The 26,879-nt window shown below is 37.5% G+C and overlaps 1 protein-coding gene and 1 pseudogene across 1 annotated transcript in view; one reads left to right on the top strand and one right to left on the bottom strand.

The window, feature by feature from the left end:
* Nucleotides 1-26,879, top strand: part of COL4A5 (collagen type IV alpha 5 chain) — a 432,611-nt gene that overhangs the window by 68,970 nt on the left and 336,762 nt on the right. The window lies entirely within an intron of this gene.
* Nucleotides 156-2,030, bottom strand: LOC129076197 (RAF proto-oncogene serine/threonine-protein kinase-like; annotated as a pseudogene).

The raw sequence follows: 26,879 nt of genomic DNA, 5'->3' as shown, positions 1-26,879 counted from the left end.
CTGTGAGTAGTCTAGAAGGTCCTTAGCAGCAGCTTCTCTGGGAACGAGCTCTGTGCTCCCATAGAAAGGGAACAGTGGTGCCTGTTGACTTCCCTTCTTCCCCTGGTGGCCTGAGTGCAGGTGCAAAATCAGCTAGAAGACTGGCAGTCTAGGCCCTAGGCTCTAGGGGATGTGGTCAGCATGCAGGCATTGATATCCTCAGTGTGGGCTGCCCAATGCAAAGATGGCTCAGAAGCACTCCAGTTCATTTTTGGTAGAGAGTGTTGGAGCAGCTCAAAGGAAGGCAAGATCTGGGAAAAAAAGAGACCTCTCTTCCTTAAGTTTCTTCATCCAGTCTGCGACAAGCCTCTTCATTGCTTTGGGGCAGTTCTTGTATACCTCACTAAGGTCTTGGGAGGCATACCCTGGACCCACCATGATGATGATCTGATCTCAGTTGATGTGCGAATAAGGTAGCTCCCCTGTCATAAGCTCAGTACAACACAATGCCATAGGAGTAGACATCAGACTGGAAGCTGAAGGGGTTGTTGTCCTGCATTCAGATTACTTCTGGGGCCATCCACTAGCTAGAGTCAGTGGGTTGTTCAGCCTGCTGAGAACCATTTCAGCATGACTTTATTGTTGCCAAATCTAAATATCCAATTTTCACTGTCAGGCCTTCATGGAGAAATATTGCTGAGCCGTATGCTGGGCAATGTCAATCAACGGGAACATTTTGAACTTGGTGTCTTGGACAAGCAGGTGGTTCTAGAAGCTGCTGCTTTTGCACCACTGAGTCACAATCACCAGATTGTCCTTCTTCATGTACCCCATGAAGAGTGAGATGTTCACGTGCTGTGTTTGCGTGGAACAACCAACTTGTTCCTGAAGGCCTGGAATTAATTGCTCAGGTGTGGGGTCGATGACCTCTAGGATCTTTAATGCAATGTGTCCATGCCACTTGCCCTTATAAACAGTTCCAAAAGAGCCTGACCCAGTCCAAATAGAGAGCATCACTTCACTGGCTTCCATTTCCCAGTAATAGCTTTAATCTTTACATCCATGAGGCCTAATGTTGTTTTTCTCTTGGGTCCCAGATCCTGGTGCCCACTCTCTCTATGCCGGTACAGGGGTTTTGGGGCTGTGAATAGCCCATTGGACTCAGATTGGTGGAGCTACTGGACAAGGTTGAAGGTGAGACTGATTCACTGTGACTTTGAATTGCATCCTCAATCATCCTGCTGTCCACAGGCAGGATGGTGGTGACGATATGCGCATTAGGTGTGGATGTTGACCTCTGACTCTGGGAGAGGGAACCTTCAGAGGAGGGGCTGGAGGTGTTTAATGTGAAGGTATGGGGTGTAGAGTATCTGTGCTTGGAACTAACAGGCATCCAGGAAACAGACTCTTCCATCTGACACATTGTCAAAGAAGGCAGTGCCGTGATCCCACTATCATTGATAGTGGAATTTGGCAACAGTAAGGGTCGTCTGACATTACTCCAGTCCACACACATAGTAGGTACTTTGGTGCTGCAGTACTCATGAAATTTGTAGCCACAAGTCCGACATCGGAATCCATTTAGCAGGAACTCCTGACACATCACAGAAGGCAGGCTTTAGGAAGGTCTTCCAAGCAACGTTGTGTGTTGTGAAGGTAACATGATCCAGGAAATCTACTTGAAGTTCTTCAATCAACTAGGCAGCATCAGTATTCCAATCTAAATGTGCTTTTTAACCTTTGTGTTTGTGAAGTCTGAACACTGCTTAGCACTCTTGTTGTAGGCCCCTTACCTTGAGTACTTTCGTAAGGCAGTCATGCAAGCTCATTCCATTTCCTACATTGTCCACCATTCCTTGTATGTTTGGCAAGAAAACACGAAGGTATTGCTTGTCTGAGATGTCCGTAAGCTTGCCATCATTTGACACTTGGTGCTGATAGCCAAACTGCTGAACTATTGTGGGGGAAATGCATCTTGGGCCATCAAACACTGCATCTTTTAATCCAAAACCATTGCTAATCGTCTTCCAGGGACCCCGCATTTGCTCCATTGATGCATCTTACACAATACTTAAACCAGAAGCAGTGTGTCCTGTCGTCCGTCTGGCAGCTGTGTCTGGCCCCCTTCTCTTCCCCGCAGCAGATGAGGGAGGCAGTCACATTCCATGAGTCACTAGCCCAGGGGACAGGCCTCAGGCAGCCCCCACATCATTGCAGTTGTGCTCCAGGCCTCAGGGGACATGCCCCAAAGCCTGGCCAGCTGGCCCTCTCTGGGGCTCAAGGAGAGCAGCAGGGAACCCTTTCTGTCTCAGGTTCAGCCCCCTCTTACTCCCGCCATCTAAAACGGCAGCCTCTATACATCGTATTTTATAAACATATTTATTTCATATCCCAAGAAAAATAATTACTCTTTACTAAGCAACTTACCAATGTGTTAGAATTTACACAGAATTATTTAAAATTATGATATCTTTTTATATATAATATGTATTTGCAATTTTCCTTCTCAATTCCTAAGCCACATTACAGAAAGGTTACAAGTTCATTGTATATTTAAATGTGTTGACTGATATGTAAATGGCTCTGGACTCTTGCATCATACAACAAATCTTTCTCAAAGCTTTGTCTGTTGCCCTGTAGATCGCTTCTATTACAACACTTAATGTCTGCCATGTATCATCATTAGTTATCTGTGTGTCTGCCCTTCTCACTAGATTATGAACTTCTAGATGATATAATTTGTATTTCCCTTCAGAACTAACTTAGAGCTTTGCATATATCGCATATTCATAAAATGCTTAATTGAATTGAATATATGGTTCTGAGGTTGCATTTTTAAAAACACTTTTCCACATATTGATTTTCATTATATGTAAAGTCTTATTCTAATGCTGCCTGAGTTTGCTTTCTACTAATATTATTGACTTTGTATTGAAAGGAATTACTCAAAATGCTCCTGAAATAATAGCATTGAAGAGGTAGTTTTTTTTTCATACATAGTATCTTGCTGTTCTTAATTTTTTACATCAAAGTCCTAGTTAATTATAACCACATGTAGTTATAAATATTTACTTGGCAATGGTAGATAGATTGGACACTTTGGAAAGGTATATTAATTCTTTCATCTCACTAAGATTCCCAATTTAGGTGGGCACTTTTGAAATGTGCAATTGCGGTTCTGGTCATTGATAATATTAAGTAATTTAGAAGATTCTGTAGCAGAGTGAACAGCTTTACAAATGGCTGAGATTTTTGAAATGTATATTTTATTGAAATAATTGTGGGTTCACATGCTGTTCTAGGGAATGCCAGAGATCCCTGTACACTTTGCCTATTACCCCCACCAAACATAACATCTTGCAAAACTATTGTATAATATTACAGCCAGTATATTAATATTAACACAATCTGCCAGTCTACTCAGACTTCATCAGATTTACTTGTATTTATTTGGGTGTGCTTTAGTTCTATACAATTTTATCGCATACATAGATTCATGTGTATACCACTACAGTTAAAATATTGAACAGTTCCAACATCACAAGGGTATCTGTATTGCCCTTTTATAACACCTTCCACTTTTCACCCTCACTATCCTAATCCATGGCAACCAATAGTCTATTTTCCATTTCTAAGATTTTGTCCTTTAAAAATGTATATAGATAGGATAATATAATATGTAACCTTTTTTCCCTGTTTGCTGTCTTCTTTGTTTTATTTTTCAATTATAGTCTGCATTTAATAGCACTCTGCATTAGTTTCAGATGTACAACATAGTAGCCAGAAAATCATGTACTTTACAGAGTGCCCCTGGCCCCATACATAGCTATTATGATATTATTGACTATATACGTTATACTGTGGTGATCCACATCCCTGTGACTATTCTGTGACTACCAGTTTCTACTTTTTAATCCCTTTAACTCTTTCACTCAGCCCCCCAAACCTCCTCCCCTCTTACAACTGTCAGCGTGTTTTCTGTATCTGAATCTGTTTCTATTTTATTTGTTTGTTTATTGTTTTTTTAGATTCCACATATTAAGTGAAATCACATGGTATTTATCTTTCTCTGTCAGACTTATTAATCATAGCCTAATACCTACCCTCTGTGTTCATCCATGCTGTCACAAAAGGTATGATTTAATTTTGGTGATTAGGTTTTTAGGTCATACTTCCCTGGAGATATGTCTAAGTACTTCTGATTATCAACAGTTTATCCCTTTTTATTGCTGAGTAATGTTACATGTAATATATGTACCACAGTTTGTTAAATCATTCACACATTGAAGGAAATCTGGATTGTTTGTAGTTTTGAGCTATTACAAATAAAGGTGCTAGGAATCTTACTGTACAGGTTTTTGTGTAACCGTATGTTTCCATTTTGGGGAGATAAATGACCAAGGGTATTATTCCTAGGACATATGGTAGTTACATGTTTACTTTTATAAGAAACTACCAAACTGTGTAACAGAGTAACATCCTCATGCCAAATAAATGAGTGATGATCCAGTTTCTCCTCACCCTCACCAGCACATGTTGTTGTCACCTTTAAAAAAAATTAGCTATTGTTATAGGTGTTGTGATATCTCAGTGTGGTTGCAATTTATATTTTCCTAATGGGTAATGATACTGAACAAATTTTGATGTGCTTTATTGCCATCTTTATATCCTCTTCAAAAAATGGCTTTCCATGTCTTTTGTCCATTTTCTAATTAGACTGTTTGTAGTTTACTGAGTTTTGTGAGTTCTATATATATTCCAGACTAGTTCATTGTTGGAAGTGTGGTTTGCAAACATTTTCTACTTACTTGTAGCTTCTATTTTTGTTGTCAAAACAGGTTTTTGGGGGGCAGAAGAAGAGATTTAAAATTTGATGAAGTCCAATTTATCGTATTTTGTTTTATGGATGTGCTTCTGGTGTAAAGTCTAAGAAGTCTTCTACCAGCCCTAGATAATAAAGATTTTCTAAATGTTTTTAAGTTTTATTTTTTTTTATATTTAAGTCCATGATACAATTTTAATTAATTGGTCCAGCACCATTTCTTGGAAATATGATCCTTTCTCCATTGAAGTGCTCTGTAATTTTGTAAAAAATCACTTGTGTCTACTTGCTTGCATCTATTTCTGGGTTTGCAATTTTGCTTCATTGATCTATGTGTTTATTCTTGCATCAATAGCATACTATCTTGATTACTGTAGCTATGAAAATATATAGTAAGCCTTAATATTGGGTAGACTGATTCCTGTAACTTTATTATTTTTCTTAGTGTAATTTTAGGTATTCTAGGCCCTGTGCCTTTTCATATATATTTCATAATTGGTTTGTCTATGTCTACCAACCCTTGACAAAATTTTGATAGGAATTGAAATATACTTACAGATTAATTTGGGAAAATTTACATCTTTACTATGTTGAGTCTTCTACTATGTGAACATGGTATGTCATTGCTTTAATTAGACTTTTCTACCCAGAATAGTATTATTGTGTTTTCCTTGTTTTGGTGTCGAATGAGAGTGCATACATTAATCCAGATTTCAACTTCTCTAGGTTTGCTGAGAATATGTATGCTCGTTTATGATATTTATGCAGTCTTTACTTATTCACTCATTCACAGTATAGGTACATTTATCTTGCTCAGTTGTAATTGATAAATAATGTTTTATGTTTATTGTACTTATATTGATTTTAATGCTTATAACCCTTTAAAAAGGTTATGAATCGACTTTACTAAAGAAAGAACTTTAGTGTTGTAGAACAAGGGACCTTTGTAATGATATTTACTATGATAATAAATAAAAGAAGCAGTTACTAAAAGAATAAGGAATTATTCTAGGGAGGGTGTAATCTTTGAAAATTTTCTTATTTGGTAAGAAATTGAGGATACAGAGAGTCTACACAGAAAGTAAGAGTAACTGGTTATTTTTAAGGGAAAGCAGATAAATAAGCTTGGGCCATACTGAATAGACTTGTCACAGAGTAATAACATTTTTAGGCAAAGTTGTAACTCCTTGAAATAGGAAATATCTGAGCAGTTGGCTTGATTATTTATTCATTCAACAAGTACTTATTTTGCACATGTTCTGAGACTTGTTAATATGCAGCTGCTAAAAAGTTAGAATCTCTGAGCTCATAGAATTTATACTATAATATTATATAACATCAACAAAAGAAACTATAGATTTTCAGTGGCTAAATGGCATGATAAAGTCCTTACTCGAACAGGCTTATTTACTGTTATTAGTGGCCAATATAAAAAGGAATACCAACCTTATACATCAAGTTATTAAGTTAGGGGAATTTGGGGGGAGGGTATTGTTTTTCTAGGTTTTGAAATTTATACATCTGAGATTATTCAGGTTGTCTAATGGATTAATGACTTAAAATAGGTATATTCTAAGCAAATAATACACAGCATTTTATTTATTTTAAAAATAATTTCTTTCTTTATTTTTAGACAGAGGGGAACAGAGGGAGACAAAGAGGGAGAGAAACATCAGTGAGCACTTGCCTCTTCTGCGCCCCCTACTGGGGACCTGGCCCGCAACCCAGACATGTGCCCAGTGGCATGTGCCCCGACTGGGAATCGAACCAGCTGCCTTTCAGTTCACAGGCCAGTGCTCAATCCACTGAGCCACATCAGCCAGGGCAATACACAGCATTTTACATATATTTTAAAAAATCTAAATATAGTTTGTATACAGCCTTATATTGGTTATATTACGTTCAGGTGTAAAATACAGTGACTTCACATTTTTATACCTTACAATGTGATCATACCACTAATTCCTGGAAAGCAAAACACATGTGATCTCCAACATATTACAGAAGAAACCCACTTTAAAATATGTTTACATTGAATGATATGGTAATAGGAATATTGGGAATGATTATATATTTCTCTTTTTTTAGTTACAAAGTAGTTTATTTCTGTTTTTATTTTTTATTATTTAAATACATTTTTCTCCATTTTCCTGCCACCACTTTTCCCTGCCTCCCTCCCTCAATCCTTCCCCACTTTGGCTTTGTCCATGGGTCCTTTATACATGTTCCTTGACTTGACTCTTTCTTTCCCTTTCACCGCCCCCCCTTCCCTCTTCCCTCTGTTGGTTTCTTTTTTTCTTTCAAACTTGCTGGTTATATTTTCCTTGTTTTTTTGTATTGTTGATTGGGTTCCACATACAACTGAGATCATATGGTATTTGTCTATTGCCCCCTGGCTTATTTCACTTAGCATAATACTCTCCATTTCCATCCGTGCTGTCGCAAAGGGTAGTAGCTCTTTCTTTCGCCTGTATAGTATTCCACTGTGTAAATGTACCATACTTTTTTGATCCACTCATTCACTAATAGGCACTTAGGTTGTTTCCACCACATATCTGCTGTCAATTGGGCTGCCATGAACATAGGGGTGCATAGGTTCTTTTGAATTGGTGTACTGGGATTCTTAGGGCAAAATCCCAGCAGTGGAATCACTGGGTGAAAAGGCAGGTCCATTTTCAGCTTTCTGAAGAAATTCCAAACTGTTTTCCACAGTGGCTGCATCAGCCTGCATTCCCGCCAACAGTGTGTTAGGGTTCCCTTTTCTCTACAGCCTCGCCAGCACTGGTTGATTGTTGATCTGTTTATGATGGCCATTCTGACTCGTGTGAGGTGGTATCTCATTGTGGCTTTAATTTGTATTTCTCTGATGGCTAGGGATGCTGAGCATCCTTTCAAATGTCTCTGGTCCCTCTGTATCTCTTCCTTGGAGAAGTGTCGGTTCAGGTCCTTTGCCCATTTTTTTAATTGGATTGTTTTTCTTCTTGGAGTAGAGTCATGTGAGTTCTTTATATATTTTGGACTTCAAACAGATATCTGATGTATCACTGGCAAATATATTTTCCCTTATGGTTGGTTCCCTTTTAATTTTGCTGATGTTTTCTTTAGCCATGCAGAAGCTACTTATTTTGATGAGGTACCACTTGCTTATTCTTTCCTTTATGTCCCTTGCTTTAGGGGACATATCAGTGAAAATCTTGCTGGGTGGGATATCTGGAGGCTCCAGCCTATGGTCTCTTCTAGGAATTTTATAGAGTCGCAACTAATATTTAAGTCTCATCCCTCTTGAGTTTCTTTTTGTGTATGGTGTCAGTTGGTGGTTGAATTTCAATTTTTTTGTATAGAGCTGTCTACATCTCCCAACACCATTTGTTGAAGAGGCTATTTTTACTCCAATTTATACTTCTGACCCCTTTGTCAAATATTAATTGACCATAGAGGCATGAGTTTATTTCTGGGCTATCTATAATGTTCCACTGGTCTGTGTGTCTCTTCTTGTGCCACTACCAGACTGTTTTGATTACAGTGGCCTTGTAATATACTTTTATGTCAGGTATTGTGAACCCTCCTACTCTTTTTCTATCTCAAAATGGCTGTGACTATTCGGGGTCATTTATGGTTCCATATAAATTTTCGAAATGCCTATTCTATGTCTGTGAAATACTTCCTTGCTATTTTAGTAGGGATTGCGATGAATCTATAAATTACTTTGGGTAGTATGGACATTTTAATGATGTTAATTCTTCCAATCCATGAACACAGTATATGTTTCCATTTATTTGTGTCTTCCTTAATTTCTTTCTTCAGTGTTGTGTACTTTTCTGCATACAGATCTTTTACCTCCTTGGTCAAATTTATTCCTAGGTACTTTATTTTTCTTGTTGCTATAGCAAATGGGATTTTTTCCTCATTTCTGCTCATGATATTTCATTGTTGGTACAAAAATGCCTTCACTTTCTGAATATTGACTTAGTATCCTGCTGTTTTGCCAAATTCACTTATTAGGTCAAATAGTTTTTTGGTGGAGTCTGTAGGGTTTTCTATGTATACTATTATGTCATCTGCAAACAATGATAGTTTTACTTCCTCCTTTCCAATTTGGATGCCTTTCATTTCTTTTTCTCGTCTGACCACTGTGTCTAGGACTTCCAATACTGTGTTGAATAGAACTGGTGAAAGTGGACATCCTTGTCTTGTTTCTGATCTTAGTGGGAAAGCTTTTAGTTTTTGCCCATTGAGTATGAGGTTGGCTGTAGGTTTTTCATGTATGGCCTTTATTATGTTGAGGTATGCCTCCTTTATTCCCATTTTGCTGAGTGTTTTAATCATAAATTGGTGCTGTACGTTATCAAGAGATTTTTCCACATCTATTGAGATTATCATGTGATTTTTGTCTTTCCTTTTTTTATGTGAGATATTACGTTCATTGACTTGTTTATATTGAACCATCCCTGCATCCCTGGGAAGAATCCTACTTGATCATGGTGAATGATCCATTTAATGTATTGTTCATTGGGGTTTGCCAATATTCCATTGATGATTTTAGCGTCTATGTTCATCAGCAATATTGGCCTGTAGTTTTCTATTTTTGTTGTGTTTTTCCCTGGTTTTGGGATTAGGATGACGCTGGCCTCATAAAAAGAGTCTGGGAGTCTTCCCTATTCTTGGATTTTTTGGAATAGTCTGAGAAGGACAGGGGTTAGCTCTTCCTTAAATGTCTTATAAAATTTTCCTGTGAAATCATCCCATCCAGGGCTTTTGTGTGCTGGGAGTTTCATGATTACTGCTTCAGTTTCCCCAGCTGTTATCCATCTGTTCAGGCTTTCTGTTTCTTCTTCATACAGTGTTGGAAGATTATACTTTTCTAGAAATTTGTCCATTTCCTCGAGGTTTTCAAATTTCTTGACATATGATTACTCATCGTAGTTTATTACAGTCCTTTGTTTTTCTGTGGTATCAGTTGTTACTTCTCCTCTTTCATTTCTAATTTTATTTATTTGGGGCATTTCCCTTTTTTTCTTGATGAGTCTGCTTAAAGACTTGTCGATTTTGTTTATCTTTTTAAAGAACCAGCATCTGGATTTTTTGATCCTTTGAATGGTTCTTTTTGTCTCTATGTCATTCATTTCTGCTCTGATCTTGATTATTTCCTTCCTTCTACATGCTCTGGGATTTGTTTGTTGTTGTTTCTACAGTTCTTGAAGCTGGGAGGTTAGGTCATTTATTTGAAATGTTTGCATCTTTTTAAGGTAGGCCTGTGTTACTATGAACTTCCCTCTCAGGACTGTCTTTGCCATGTCCCATAGGTTTTGGACTGCTGTGTGTTCATTTTCATTTGTTTCCAGACAATTTTTGATTTCTTCTTTGATCTCATTATTGACCCAGTCATTGTTTAATGGCATGCTATTTAGTCTTCATGAGTTTGAATGTCTTTGAGATTTTTCCTTGAGTATGGTTTCCAGTTTCAAGACTTTGTGGTCCAAGAAAATGCTTGTTAAGATTTCAGTTTTCTGGAATTTGTTGAGTCTTCTTTTGTGTCCTGTCATGTGGTCTATGTTTGAAACTGTTTCGTGTGCATTTGAAAAGAATGTTTATTTTCGTTTTGGGGGATGAAAGGTTCTGTATATGTTAGTTAAGTCCGTTTGATATAATGCATGGTTTCATTCCACGATATCTTTTTTGATATTTTGTTTGGAAATTTATCCATTTTTAACAATGGGGTGTTAAAATCCTCTACTATCAGTGTGTTGCTGTCTATATCTTTTTTGAAGTCCTCCACAATTTTCCTTATATATTGGGGTGCTCCTATTTTGGATGTATATAGGTTTACAATGTTTATGTCTTCTTGATGGATTCTTCCTTTGAGTATTATGAAGTGTCCTTCTGGGTTCTTTTTATGGCCTTTGTTTTGAAATCACTTTTGTCTGATGTAAGTATTGCTACCCTGGAACTTTTTCCCTGTCCATTTACTTGGAATATTTTTTTCCATCCCTTTACTTTCAGTCTGTGTAGGTACTTTGTTCTGAGGTGCGGTATCTTGTAGGCAGCATATGTGATGGTCAAGTTTTCTTATATAATCAACTACCCTTTTTCTTTTGATTGGAGCATTTAATCCATTGACATTTAAAGTTATTGTTGATAGTTACTCCCCCTCCACTTGGTACTTGTGTTCCTCTCTTTCTCACTCTTTTTTATTCATCTTTTTAAAGCAGTCCGTTTAGCATATCTTGCAGTGCTGGTTTGCTGGAGATGTATTCTTTTAGCCTTCTTTTGTGTGGGAAACTCCTTATTTCGCCTTCCATTTTAATGGAGAGCCTTGCTGGGTCGAGCAGTCTTTGTTATAGGCCTTTGCTTTTCATTACATAGAATATTCCGTGCCATTCCTTTCTGGCTCGTAGTGTTTCTCTTGAGAAGTCAGATACTAGTTGTATCAGGGCTCCTCCATTGTATGTTCCTTCCTGTTTCTCCCTTGCTGCCTTTAGGATTCTGTCTTTGTCTTTGATATTTTCCATTTTAATGATGATGTGTCTTGGAGTGGGCCTCATTGGATTCCTCTTGAATGGAACCCTCTGTGCTACCTGGACTTGTGTGACTTTTTCCTCTTCTCCAATTTGGGAAGTTTCCCATCATTACTTTTCAAGCAGGTTCTCTATCCCTTCCTCATCCTCCTCTCCTTTTGGTATCCCTTTTATATGCATATTATTACGTTTCAAATTGCCCTGCATTTCCCTCAATGCCTCTTCATTCTTTTTGAGTCTTTTTCAATTTCTTGCTCTTTCTGGGAGCTTTTTTCTATCTTGTACTTCAGCTCACTGATTCATTCCCCTGCTTCATCTAGCCTGCTTTTGATTTTTCTACTGTGTTCTTTAGTTCAGAAATTGTATTCTTCATTTCCTTTTGTCTCTTATTGATAATTACTATGTCCTTTTTTTATGTTGATATTGTTTGCAGTCAGTTCCTCATAGTTTCCCTCTATTTTTTCATAATTCTCTTTGAGCTCACTGAGGTCATTGAGCTTCTTTAGAACCATTTTTTTTTAATTCAACATCTGATAGTTTACTTGCCTCTCTTTCATTTAGTTCTCTTAGTGGGGATTACTCCTTTGCCTTCGTTTGGTGGGTGTTTCTTTTTCTTCCCATTAATTTTGAGACTCTTCTTTTTTTGCTTCTGCTTCTTAAATTGATCTGCCTTGATTTCCTTACTTTGTGGTTTGAATTCCTATGGTAGTTGATGGCTCTTCTTTATTTTCTTTTTGAGTCTGCCTGTAATGATATCAGATTTTGTCCCTGTCCCAACTTAGGCAGTGTGTTTGAGACTTCCAGGAACCTACTGTCTGTTTCTGCTTCTCCTGAAATTGTTAACCTATTCACTCTGTCCTCAGCCATAATGCTTAGGCACCACAGGGTGGAGCAGAGCCTCCTGAAGGTTGGGCTCTTGTGTCCTTTCAGGCTGCTGCCACTCAGTGGAGTGCTCTCCCTGAGCAAGATGGATGGTGAGAAGTTGGGGTGGAGACAGCACCATGATTCCCATAGCTATTCCCTCAGTTCTCTACCCAATTCTTCCATCTTCTGTCTCCCCTCAAGCATCTCTAGACAGCTTTGTGTCACCTTTAGCCAGGGATCTGCTATCTGTGACTGCTGCTCGATGCTCAGCACCCAGGCCTGCACACAACACCTGGCCAGAGCAGAGCCTCCTGAGGGCGAGACTATTATGTCCTTTATGCCTGAGCAAGGTGGAAGCTTTGGAATGGGAGGTGAGTCAGCACCGGTACCCCGCTGGCCACTGTCTCTGTTTTTTCCCCAAAGCTTCCCTCACCAATCTCTCCTCAGGTGGCTCCAGCCTACTCTGCCTCTGCCTTTGCCCAGAGACCAAGGTAGGTGACTGCTCTGCAAAGTTTTGCGTTGGGCCTTTAAATGGCTCTTTGTGTCTCTGGCCGAGAGCACCACTACACTTTTCGCAGCTGTCTGTTTTCTGTGTGCTTTTTGGGCTCTGGTGCTGTAGGCTGGAGATCCCCGCTTATGATTCAGACCCTGCTCTTCTCACGGGGATCCAACAGGCTGTTTCTGTATCCCTTTGGCACTGCTGCCTGTGGGTGCCCAGCCCACCTTCTTGAGCCTCGACCGCACTTCTTACCAGTTAGGTTGTGTGAAAGCCAATTCCTTTGTCTGAGGTTTTAAGGCTCCTCTCTCGCTATCATTTCAATGTTTTCCAGGTTATTTCTCCACAATTTAGTTGCAAGTCCAATTTTGTCCTGGGAGGAGTTCAGTGTGATTTCCGCTCACTCCTCCCCCATATCGAAGTCCTATATTTCAAACCATTTATTCCATTTTCCTTTTCATTTGTTAGAGCATAACCATATATATATACACACACACACACACACACACACTATATATATATAGCATATATAGTATATATAGTTATATATACTATATATAGTTATATATCCTATATATACTATATATATAGTATATATATATATTCACTTTGAAATATTCCTTTTGAAAATGTTGCATTGTTTAAACCTTCTGTTCGTAATGGCTTCGCTTTATATAATCCATTTTGAATATTAGTGATTTTAACTATTCACTTTCTTTGCTATTCTCAGTAAGGACAATTCTGAACAATTATCCTTAAGTCACTAGGGAAAATTAAAGGAAAATCTAATTTTATAAAAACATTTCCAGATTTTTCTGTGAAAACCTGATTTTTCATTAAATAGAATTGCATAAAATGCCATTATTTCATGCAGCTGCCTTTTCTAAAAAGCCAAATCTATTAAAATATTTATGATTTTTAAAAAATTAATGCACCGTGATTTTTTTAAAATCTTGTTTGGAGAAGGAGTCTGTCTATTTTGGGAATGTGTAGGTTTGGTCTGGTTTCTGAGGAATAGATATGTGTTCTGCCCCAAGATATGGGTGGGGTGGTTATTGTAAGATGGCACTATAGGGCATTCCAGAAGTGAGGCAGCAAAGAGAGGGTGACTTGTTCACAGTGCCAAGTTTCCATATTATCTACACATATTCATTTTGTTCTTTTTTTTCTCTTCCTCATAAGTTTTATTCCTTCTTAATATTTACTTGCACATGGCCAGAATGGCCTTTGTAACCATTCTGTATCATGGCCACTTGTCTTAGTTCACATTGCTGCTGAGGTTAATTTCTTGCTACTTTCTAGTTCAAATTTGTGTGTAGAAATCTGATCAATCTCATTGGTGCAGTTTATCTTTTAATACCAACCACTTCCTAATCCACTAACCAGCATATAGATTGATTGTTTTTGAGTTATCTTGCTCCTTCCTAGTCTATAATTACCTATAGTCATGCATGGAAATTATGGGTTATATGGTATAAAGCATAATTTTTTGTGGCCACCCTTGTATAGGGACTGTCAACAGAACCAAGTCACTTAAAAAGAATTTTAGATTAGTTGTCACTAAGCTCAATAATGATAAATGGAAATTTATGAAAATATCCTGTCTCTAAGTAGGTTTAAAACTAGGTTTTAGAAAGACTATCTCCAGTGTTAACAATTATATGGGGTGTTACGTGGTTCAGAGTTACTTAGTTCTTGGTCTTAGAAAGTTGCTGGTATCCTAACATTTGCATTACACATATTACTAATGAGAAAATGGACAAATTTCATTTATGTATATTGTATAAATATAATAAAGTACAAATCACTTGAACCCTGTCTACCTATATTATTCATTATCCAGTTTGAACCTTACTGACTTTATTGAGATAACTAATTGGTTTGGTTTATTTATTCAGGCCTTTGTCAACATTTGGGAAGACTGAACCAAGAATACAAATGCAAATATATACACTATATATGTAACAATTTTAAAGTTTGTAAACAAAGTTAACAAACTTAAATAAAATAAAGTTCTATTCTCACAATTTGACAAATATGCCTTTATAATGAACTGGAAAGTCAGGGTCAAGTTTAGAATTTTTTTTTTTAATCTATGTAGTTTTGTGTTTTTTTTAAAGTATATTTTATTTATTATGCTATTACAGTTATCCCAGTTTTTCTCCCTTTGTTCCCTTCCAACCAGTTCTCCCCTTCCCTCCAGCAATACCCCCCTTAGTTCATGTCAATGAGTTGTGCATGTAAGTGCTTTGGCTTCTACATTTCCTATACTGTTCTTAACATATATTTTGTCTATTTTGTGCCTACAAATTATGCTTATTCCTTGTACCTTTCCCTTCACTCTTTCCTCCCCAGCCCCCGCTGATAACCCTCCATGTGATCTCCATATCTATGATTCTATTCCTGTTTTAGTTGTTTGCTTACTTTTTGTTTTGTTTTTTAGATTCTGTTGTTGAGAGCTGTGAGTTTGTTGTCATTTTAATGTTCAGTTTTGATCTTCTTTTTCCTAAATAAGTCCCTTTAACATTTCATATAATAAGGCTCGGTGATGATGAAATGCTTAAACTTAGAATTCAACTACGTATATTTTATTGTAAAGTTTTCTTCCAGTCTGTTGCTTGAATATTCATTTTCTGTTTGAATTATTAAATTTTTTTTCACTTACAGTTTATAGTCACAGGGGTTAGAAAATGGTTTTTTGATGATCAGAATTTTTAAATTTTGATGAAATCTAATTTACTATTTATCTTTCATTGTTTGTACTTTCAGTATCTTATCTAATGCATTGTTACCTATAAGGTCTAAAAGATATTTCCAGTTATTTTCTATGAGCTATAAAATATTATCTCATATTTAAGTCATTATTGATACAGAAATAATATTTTGAGTGATGTGAGATAGGGACTAACATTTGATTTTTAAAAAAATTTTTATTGTTCAAATAGATTTGTCTCCATTTTGCTGCCACCACTTTCCCTGCCCCACCCACCTGCAATTCCTGCCCTGAATCATTCCCTGCTTTGGCTTTGTCTATGCGTCCTTTTACATGTTCCTTGACTTGACCCCTCCCCTTCCTTTCCCTTTTACCCCCCTTCCTCCTTGTCTCTTGTTACTGTAGGTTTGTTTTTTATTACAGTGATGCCTGTTATGTTTTTCTTGCTTGTCTGTTTTGTTGATTAGGTTCCACTTCTACATGAGATCATATGGTATTTGTCTTTCAGCCCCTGGCTTATTTCGCTTAGGATAATGCTTTCCAGTTCTATCCATGTTGTTGCGAAGGGTAGCAGTGCCTTCTTTCTTTCTGCTGCATAATATTCCACTGTGTAAATGTACCATTATTTTTTAATCCACTCATTTACTGATGGGCTCTTAGGTTGCTTCTAGCACTTGGCTATTTGTAAATTATGCTACTATGAAAATTGAGGTGCATAGAATCTTTTGAATTAGTGTTTTAGGATTCTTAGGTTATAATCCCAGGAGTGGAATTGCTGGGTCAAAAGGCAGTTCCATTTTGAGCTTGTTGAGGAAATTACACACTGTTTTCCACAGTGGCTGCACCAGTCTGCATTCCCACCAACAGTGTACCGGTGTTCCCTTTGCTCCACAACTTCGCCAGCACTTCTTGTTTGTTAATTTTTTTATGATGGCCATTCTGACTGCTGCAAAGTGGTATCTCATTGTGGTTTTAATATACATTTCTCAGATAGTTGGGGATGTTGCCCATCCTTTCATATGACTCTGGGACCTGTGAATGTCCTCCAGGGAGAAGTGTCAGTTCAGTCATTTGCCCATCTTTTTGAAAAGATTTTATTTATTTATTTTTAGAGAGGGGAAGGGAGGGAGAAAGAGAGGGAGAGAAACATCAGTTTGTGGTTGCATATCGTGTGCCCCCTGCCGGGGACCTGGTCTGCAACCAAGACATATGCTTCACACTGGAAATCGAACTGGTGACCTTTTGATACGCAGGCTGGCACTCAATTCACTGAGCTACACCAGCAGCACTGACCACTTTTAAATTGGGTTCTTTGTCTTCCTGGAATGGAGTCATATGACTTCTTCATATATTTTGTAGATCAAACCCCTGTCTGAGGTATCATTGACAAGTATATTTTCCCACACAGTCGGTTCCGTTTTTATTTTGCTGATGTTTTCTTTAGTCGTGCAGAAGCTTCTTACTGTTTTGAAGTCCCATTAGTTTATTCTTTCCTGTAGGTCCCTTTCTCTAGGGGGCATATCGATGAAAATATTGCTGTGTAGAATATCTGAGAGTTTCCAGCCTGTGTTCTGCTCTAGAACTTTTATGGTGCCGCAACTTATATTTAAGTTTTTTATCCATCTCGAGTTTATTTTTGTGTATGGTGTAGGTTAGTGGTCAATTTCAGTTTTTTTACATGTAGCTGTCCAACTCTCAAAACACCACTTGTTGAAGAGGCTACTTTTACTCCATTTTATGCTTCTGCATCCTTTATCAAATATTAATTGACCATAGAGATACGGGTTTACGCTTGGGCTCTCCATTCTATTCCATTGATCTATGTATCTGTTCTTATGCCAGCACCAAATGGTTTTGGTTACAGTGGCCTTGTAATGTAGTTTGATGTCAGGTATTATGATCCCTCCAACTTTGTTGTTTTTTCTCAAAATTGCTGCAGCTATTCTGGGTCATTTATGGTTCCATATAAATTTTTGAAATGTTTGTTTTGTATCTGAGAAATATGTCATAGTTATTTTTGTAGGGATTCTGTTGAATCAATAAATTGCTTTTGGTAGTATGGACATTTTGATTATGCTAATTCTTCCAATCCATGATCAGGGTACATGCTTCCATTTACTTCTGTCTTCCTTAATGTCTTTCTTCAGTGTTGTGTACTTCTCTGCATACAGATCTTTTACCTCCTTGGTCAAATTTATTCCTAGGTACTTTATTTTTCTTGTTGCTATAGCAAATGGAACTTTTTTCCTGACTTCTGCTTCTGATATTTCATTTTTTATGTACAAAATGCCTTCGATTTCTGAGTATTGACTTTGTATCCTGCTGTTTTGCCAAATTAACTTATTAGGTTGAAGAGTTTTGGTGGAGTCAGTAGGGTTTTCTATGTACACTGTTATGTCATCGGCAAATAATGACAGTTTTACTTCCTCCTTTCCAGTTTAGATGCCCTTTATTTCTTTTACTTCTCTCCTCGCGGTGGCTAGGACTTTCAATACGATGTTGAATAGAAGTGGTGAAAGTGGACACTTTTGTCTTGTTCCTGATCTTAGTTGGAAAGCTTTTAGTTTTTGTCCATTGAGTAGGATGTTAGCTGTAGGTTTTTCATATATGGCCTTTACTATGTTGAGGTATGGCCCCTTTATTCCCACTTTGCTAAGTGTTTTTATCATAAATGGGTGCTGTACTTTCTCAAATGCGTTTTCAGCATCCATTGATATGATCATGTGATTTCTGTGTTTCTTTTTGTTTAAGTGATGTATTACATTTATTGATTTGCAAATATTGAACTGTCCTTGCATCCCTGGGATGAATCCCACTTGATCATGGTGAATGATCTTTTTAATGTATTCCTGGATTCGGTTTGCCAATATTTTGTTGAATTTTAGCGTCTATATTCATTACTAATAGTGGCATGTGGTTTTTGTTCTTGGTTGTTTCCTTATCAGGTTTGGGAATTAGGATGATGTTGGCCGCATTAAACGAGTTTGGGAATCTTCCCTCTTCTCGGATTTTTTTGAACAATCTGAGAAGGAACGGTGTTACCTCTTCCTCATATGTTTTGTAAAGTTCTCCTGTGAAACTGTAAGGTCCAGGGTGTTTGTGTGCTGGGAGTTTTTTAATTACTGCTTCAATTTCACCAGTTGTTATAAGTCTATGAATGCTTTCTGCTGCTTCTTCATTCAGTGTTATAAGGATATATTTTTCTTCTTTTTTTAAGTATAAAATATTTTTTAATTTTTTTAAGTTTATAAATCATATTTATTCTATTACAGTTGTCTCAGTTTTTACCCCTTTACCCCCCTCCACCCATCCCACCCCACCCACTGCTCCCACAGGCAATTCCCACTCTGTCATCTGTTTTCATGGGTCATTCATACCTGTTCTTTCTCTAGTCCCTTCCCCTTCTTTCCACCATTGGCCTCTTTCCCCATCCCCTCTGGTCACTTTCAGTCTGCTCCATGAATCCATGCCTATGATTTATTTTGTTTGTTAATTTACTTTGTTGAATAGAATCCACTTATACGTGAGATCATATGGTATTTGTCATTCATCAACTGGCTTATTTCACTTAGCTTAATATTTCCCAATTCCATCATTTTTGCCACAAAAGGTAGGAGTTCTTTATTTCTTTCTTTTTCTCTTTGTTTCTTTGTTTCTTCTTTCTTTCTTTCTTACATGCAGATTGATTTTATTCTTTTAAATGTCAAAGTTAATTATAAAATATTTTTAAAAATTTGAAACCATTTTAAAGTCTCTGCAATTAAACCAATATGACACCAGCAAAGAAGTAATCCAGTAGATCAATGAAATATAATGAGCATTCTAGAGACAAACGTATATATCTGTCTAACAATATAATATATGATTGTTATTTCAAATCAAAGGGTAAAGCTTTTTCAAGAAATAAGGTGCATGGATCACTATTACTTGAAATAAAACAAATATAGAGCCCTATTTCATACATTTTACAACAAATATTCAGGTGAGGAAAAAAATCAATATGTAGAATCTAAGGTGTTTTAGAAGAAAGTTGAATTAATATTTTTCATGAACTGAAGTAAAATACTCAAGCCCAGAAGATATAAAGTAAATATTGACAATATGACTATATTAAATATTGACAATATGACTATATTAAATATTTAAGGCTATATCGTAATATAGATATAAAAATTTCAGGACAAGGAATAGAATAGTAAAGTATTTGCAAGACATCTAAAGCATGATTAATATGTTTCTTTTTTTTTATTTCCTTAGGGAAAAAAATTCTACAAACCTTTAATCAATAAATAGATAAAGGATACCAAAAAGCATTTAAAGCTTTTTAAAAATAATAGAAATATACAAAAACAGATTTAGTTTCAACAGATTGTAAGGGAACAATTAAAATAACATTGTCACAATCAGATTAATGAGTATTAAAAATATTGGTAATATTAAGTATTGGCAACTCTAAAAGGAACAGGGTATTCATAAAAACGTTTTTTTCATCTTAAAGCAGTTTCTTTAGCATATTTTGCAGTGCTGGTTTGGTGGAGGTATATTCTTTTAGCCTTCTTCTGTCTGGGAACATCCTTATTTCACCTTCCATTTTAACTGAGAGCCTTGCTGGGTAGAGCAGTCTTGGTTGCAGGCCTTTGCTTTTCATGACTTGGAATATTTCTTGCCATTCCCTTCTGGCTTGCAGTGTTTCTGTTGAGAAGTCAGCTGCTAGCTGTATTGGGGCTTCCTTATGTTACTACCTCTTTCTCCCTTGCTTCCAAGTCCTTTTCCAGGTTGATAGAGTTTGCCATAAGTTCCTGATAGTTTCTCTGCAATTTCTCATAGTTATCTTTGAGCTGGCTGAGCTCATTCAGCTTCCTTAGAGCCATTGTTTTGAATTCAATATCTGATAGTTCACTTGCCTCTATTTCATTTAGTGCTCTCTGTGGGGATTCCTCCTTTCCCCTCCTGTGGGGGGATCCTCTTTTTCTTCCCATTTTTGTGAGATTCTTTTTTTTAAATTTTTTTGCTTCTGCTTCAATTGATCTGTCTAGATTTCCTGACTTGGTGGATTAAACTTCTATGGTAGTAGGTGGGTCTTTTTCTTTCTTTCTTTGTTTTCTTTTCTTTTCTTTCTGGGTCTATCTCTGATGGTGTCAGTTGTGGACCCTATCTGACCTTGGGCCACTTGTTTGAGCCTTCCAGGAATCTACTGTCTGTATCTGTCTCCTGTGATTGTCAGTCAAGTCACTCTGCCCTCCTCTATCAGGCTTAGGCACCACAGGGCGGAGCAGTGCTTCCTGACAGCGGGACTATTGTTCCCTTATAGGGTCCTGTCACTCAGGGGAGTAATCTGCCTGAGTCAGATGTAGACCGTGGATGGGGAAAGAGTCGGCAGCTGGACTCCCCAATGCCTCTGTCTCCAGTCTCTCCTTGAGGGTCTCTTTGCGGCTGTGTGCCCCTCTTGGCCAGGGATCCTCTATTTCTTCCAGCCAGTCTGCACTCAGCCCCCAGCTCAAATGAGCACAAGCTGTGTGCGGAGCACACAAAAGGCAGGTTTATTTATTCCCTTATGCTTGAGTGAGGTGGTAGCTGCAGAGTGGGAGGTGAGTTATCACCGGGGCTCTGCTGGCCACCGTCTCAGTTCTCTTCACTGAGTTTTCCTCACCACTCTTTTCCCAGGCACCAGCCCACCCTGCTGCCGCCTCTACCCAGCGATCAAGGAGGGTGTCTGCCACTGCAATTTTTGCATTGGCCCTTTAAATGTCTCTTTGCATCCCCAGCCACCTGTCTCTGGCAGAGAGCTCCCCTAAGGTTTTCGGGGTTGCATTTTGTCTGTATTTTCTTGGTTTTAGCTGCTGTAGTTTAGGGGTCCCTGTTTATGATTCAGACTCTGTTCTTCTCAGGAGGAACCACCTGGCCATTCCAATATCCCTCTGGTGCTGGTGTCTGTGGGCACCCAGCCCACTCTCTCGATCCTCCACCACAGTTCTCATCCATTCACATGTGTGAGAGTTGATTCCACTGTCTGTCCACAGATCCAAGGCTCCTTTCCCTGTATTATTCCTTTGTTTTCCAAGTGATTTGTCCACGATTTAGTCACCATTGCAGTTTGGTCTTGGGAGGAGGTATGCCTGACTCCCATTCACTCTTCCGCCATCTTTTCTCTCCTGTGTGTTCATTTTCATTTGTTTCCAGAAACTTTTTTATTCCTTCTTTGATCTCATTATTGACCCTTTCATGGTTTATTAGCATACTATTCAACCTCCATGAGTTTGAATGTTTTTGTGTTTTTTTCTTGAGATTAGTTTCTAATTTGAAGCCCTTGTGGCTTGAGAAAATGCTTGCTTTGATTTCAATTTTCTTCAATTTTTTGAAATTTGTTTTGTTTCCTATCATGCAGTCTATCTTCGAAAATATTGCATGTGCATTAGAAAAGAATGTGTATTTTGCTTGTTTTGGATGGAAGTATCCGTGTATGTTAGTTAAGTCCATTTGACCTTATGCGTTGTTCAGTTCCACAATATCCTTGTTGATGTTTTGTTTGGAAGATGTATCCATTGTTGATAGTGCAATGTAAAACTCTCAGTATCAATGTGTTGCTGTGTCTGTCTTTCTTGAAGTCCTCCAAGATTTTCCTTGTATATTTGTGTGCTCCTTTGTTGGGTGCATAGAAACTTACAATGTTTATGTCTTCCTGATGGATTCTTCCTGTGAGTATTGTGAAATGTCCTTCTGGATCTCTTTTTATGGCCTTTGTTTTAAAATCTGTTTTGTCTGATATAAGTATTGCTACCCCAACTTTTTTTTTTCCCTTTTCATTTGCCTGGAATATTTTTTTCCATCCCTTCACTTTGTGTCTGTGTAGGTCCTTTGTTCTGAGGTGCATCTCTTTTAGGGAGAATATGTATGGGTCATGCTGTCTTATCCATTCAGCTACCCTATGTCTTTTGATTGGAACTATTAATCTATTTACATTTAAAGTTATTATTGATAGGTACTTACCCATTTTTTCCCTTTGTACCTTTATTTCTCTTAATCTTCTTAAAGCAGTCCCTGTAATAGATCTTGTAGTCCTGGTTTGGTGGAGGTGTATTCTTTTAGCCTTGTTTTGTGTGGGAAACTTCTTATTTAGCCTTCCATTTTAATTGAGATCCTTGCTGGGTAAGCAGCTTTGTTTGCAGGCCTTTGCCTTTCATGACTTGGAATATTTCTTGCTATTCCCTTGTGGCTTATATTGTTTCTGTTGAGAAGTCAGCTGCTAGCTGTATTGGGTTCCCTTGTACATTACGAACTGTTTCTCCCTTGCTGCCTTTAGTATTCTCTGTTTGTCTTTGATATTTGCCATTTTAATGATGGTGTATCTTTGAGTCGGCCTCATTGGGTTCCTCTTGAATGAGACCCTCTGTGCTTCTTGGGCTTGTGTGACTGTCTCTCCTTACATTAGGGAATTTTTCCATCATTACTTTTTCAAACTGGTTCTCTATCCCTTCTTTCTCTTCTTCTCCTTCTGGTATCCCTATTGTATAGATATTATTACATTTCAGGTTGTCCTGCATTTCCCTACATGTCTCTTCATTCTTTCTGTGTGTTTTTTCATCTTCTTGCTCTTTCTGGGAACTTTTTTCTACCTTGTCCTCCAGCTCGCTGATCCGTTCCTCAGCTTCATCTTGCCTCCTTTTTATTCCTTCTGTGTTCTTCAATTCAGAAACTGTAGCCCTCATTTTTTTTGCTTCTTATTCATAGTTTCTGTGTCCTTTTTCATGCTGAATAATTTTCAGCAAGTTCCTTGTAGTTGCGCTATTGATGTTTTGTAATTCTCTCTGAGCTCACTGAGCTCGGTGAGCTTCTTTAGAACTGTTGTTTTGAACTCAATATCTGCTTCTGTACTTGCCTCCATTTTATTTAGTTCTTTTTGTTGGGATTTCTCCTTTCCCTTTGATTGGGGGGTGTTTCTTTGTCTTCCCATTATTTGTGAGATTCTTCTTTCTTTTTCCTCCTGCTTCTTTAATTGATTTGTTTCGAAACCTTACTTTGTGCTGTGAACTTCTATGGTATGAGACTGCTGTTTTTTTCTTTCTGAATCTACCTCTGATAATGTCAGATGTTGACCCAGTCTTACCCTTGGCAGACTGTTTGACACTTCCTGGAATCTACTGTTTGTGGCTCTATCCTTCAGTTGTGAATCTCACCACTCTGCACTCTGAAGTTAGGCTTTGACACCATAGGGCAGGGCAGAGTCCTTCTTGGGGGCAGGGTTATTGTGTCTGCTCACACTGCTGCCACTTATGGGGGTGGTCTGTGTGAGCAAGATGGCTGCTGCTGTATGGGGGAGGACTCAGCAGCAGAATCCTGTTTTCTACTCTCTCTGTTCTCTCCCAAAAACCTCTTTCCCTAGTCTCTCCTCATTTGTCTCCAACCCACTCTGACCCTGCCTTTGCCGGACTCCAGGGTAAGTGCCTGCAAATAAACATTTATGTGTTGGCCTGTTAAACAGCTCTTTGTACCTCCAGCCTCCTATCTCTTGGAGAGAGCAACTCTGCCCCTTTTCGCTGCTGGCTGTTTTCTGTGTACTTTTTAGGCTCTGGTGCCCCAGGCTGGAGATCCCCGCTTATGGTTTAGACCCCACTCTTCTCAGGGGGATCAAACTGGTTATTGAAATATCCCTGTGGCACTGCCTCCTGTTGTTTCCCCACACCCCATCTTCTTGAATCTCTGCCATACTCCTTAGCAGTCAGGTTGTGCCAAATCTGATTCCTATATCTTTCTGAGGTTAGAAGTCTTCTCTCTCACTATTATTCAGTTATTTGTTCCAGGTGATTTCTCCACAATTTATTTGTAATTTCAGATTGGTCCTGAGAGAAGGTCTGTGACTTCCATTCACTTGCCTGCCATCTTGCCCCTCCTCGGGACTGATATTTCTTTTTAAATATATGAACATATTCTTTTATTTACATATTTTGGGGAGTTTTTTTAATGAACTTTTCTGGTACCATTTTTAGAAAATATTTGACTTGGTTTTTGTGTCTAATTTTGGTTTCTCTATTTCATTTCATTGATCTATTCATTCACTTCTATCAAACTGTGTTTGTTGCAGTAGCATTATAGCGAGTAAGTCTTAATATCTGGTAGTTAAGTCTTACAACTTTTTTTCCTCTTTTGATTATTATTTTATGTAGCTTATAATCTTTACATTTCTATATAACTTTTAGAATCAGTTTGTCCACTTTTACAATTTTTGGGAAACTGATAATATTAAGACCTCAATATATAACTAGTATATATTTCCATTTACTTAAGAGCCTTTTAATTTTTCTAATCAATAATTTATTATTTTCATTATATGGGGCTCTAAATAATTTATCACTTTAGATGTCATTGTAAGTGGTATTATTTGATTTTTTATTTTATAAAAATTGATTTAGCATTATTTTGACTTTATATAATTTTTATACTTTTTTACAATTTCCATATTTTGATTTTATTATTGTTTTAAAAATAACTTGGAATTTTCTGCATTTAACAATCATACCATCTTCAAATAAAAACCATGTTATTTTTACCTTTCCAATTATTTTACCTTTCCAGTCCTTTTACCATTGTGTTAATGGTTAGGATCAATAGTACAAAGTTGAATAGAAGGGATAAGAAGATATTTATGCCTGTTCCCAATCATAGGAGAAAATTCTTCAATGATTTATTACTTAGTATAATGTTAAATATATGGGGATTTTTACATGCACATTATTTTCTTGAGGAATGTCCCTTCTATTCTTAGTTTGGAAACAATTTTTATCATTAATGATATTGAATGTTGTCCAATGACCACATTAATTGGTTAGTGAACAGGATTGTAGTTATTGATTTTTTATTAAGCCAATCTTGCATTTTGAAAGTTAAATATTATATGACCAATATCTAATATTGTGCATATAACACACTGGTAATATTTTATTAGATACTTTAAATTTGGTAATATTTTATTAAGCATTTTTGCATCTGTATTCTAGAGGGATATTTTTATTTTATTGATTATGCTGTTTAGTTGTCCCATTTTTTCTCCTCTTTATCCCCCTCTGCCCTGCACCCCCTATCCCTCCAGCATTCCCCCCTCCCCTTAGTTCATGTCCATGGGTCATGCATATAAATTCTTTGGTTTCCCTATTTCCTATATTATTCTTAACCCCTCTGTATGTTTTTTACCTACCAGTTATGCTTCTTCTTTCCTCTACCTTTTCCCCCATTCTCCCCCCTCCCTGATGATCTCCCTTTCATGTGATCTCCATTTCTGTGATTCTCTTTGCGTTCTAATTTTTTGCTTAGTTTGTTCTGTCTTGGGTTTTTTTCTGTTTGTTTGTTTTTTAAGGTTCATTTATTGATTGTTATGAGTGTGTTGTCATTTTACTGTTCATAGTTTTGATCTTCTTTTTCTTAGATAAGTCCCTTTAACATTTCATATAATAAAGTCTTAGTGATGATGAATTCATTGATTTTTTTCCTTATCTGGGAAGCACTTTATCTGCCCTTCCATTCTAAATGATAGTTTTGCTGGATAGAGTAATCTGGGTTGTAGGTCCTTGCCTTTCATGACTTCGAGTATTTCTTTCCAGCCCCTTCTTGCCTGTAAGGTTTCTTTTGGGAAATCATCTGATGATCTTATGGGAAATCCTTTGCTAGGTAACTCTCTGCTTTTAAGATCCTCTCCTTACTTTTAGTCTTGGGTAATTTAATTATGATGTGTCTCAGTGTGTTCCTCCTTGGTCCAACTTCTTTGGGACTCCCTGAGCTTTGTGGACTTCCATGTCTGTTTCCTTTGCCAGACTGGAGAATTTTTCCTTCTATATTTTCTCAAATAACTTTTTAATTTATTGCTCTTCCTCTTCTTCTTCTTCTGGCACCCCTATGATTTGGATGTTGGAACTTTTAAAGTTGTTCTAGAGGTTTTTAAGCCTTTCCTCATTTTTTTTTTGACTTACTGTTTCTTCATTGGTTCTCTTTGAATGTTTATTTCTTCCTTCTGTTCAAATCATTGATTTGAGTCCCAGTTTCCTTCCTTTTGCTATTAGTTCCCTGTATATTTTTCTCTATTTTACTTTGTATAGCCTTCATTTCTTCCTTTATTTTGTAACTGAACTAAATCGTTTTTGTGAGCACCCTGATTACCTGTGTTTTGAACTCTGCATTTGACAGGTTGGCTATCTCCTCATTGCTTAGTTCTTTTTCTGGAGTTTTGATCTGTTCTTTAATTTGGGCCATATTTTTTGTCTCAGTGCACCTGTTAACATTGTAAGCTACGGGGCCTTAAGTACAGGGCAGAGCAACCCATATTACTGTGTTGTGGTGCTATATTTGGGGAGGGGTCAGAGAGGGAACAATGACGCTTGCTTGGCTCTTTCCCCACTTTCAGTCACTGGCCCTGCTACTCTCAAGCAATTTGAGCCCTTTGAGGTGCTACCCTGGTGCTGGCTCCTGGGTGGGCGGGCTCGTGTATGTTCTAGGACCACATGG

Source organism: Pteronotus mesoamericanus, unplaced genomic scaffold (genome assembly GCF_021234165.1).
Source record: "Pteronotus mesoamericanus isolate MK-2021 breed Mesoamerican mustached bat unplaced genomic scaffold, CSHL_Meso_final contig_58, whole genome shotgun sequence".
Lineage (NCBI taxonomy): Eukaryota > Metazoa > Chordata > Mammalia > Chiroptera > Mormoopidae > Pteronotus > Pteronotus mesoamericanus.
This window is presented reverse-complemented; position numbering and strand designations above follow the sequence as displayed.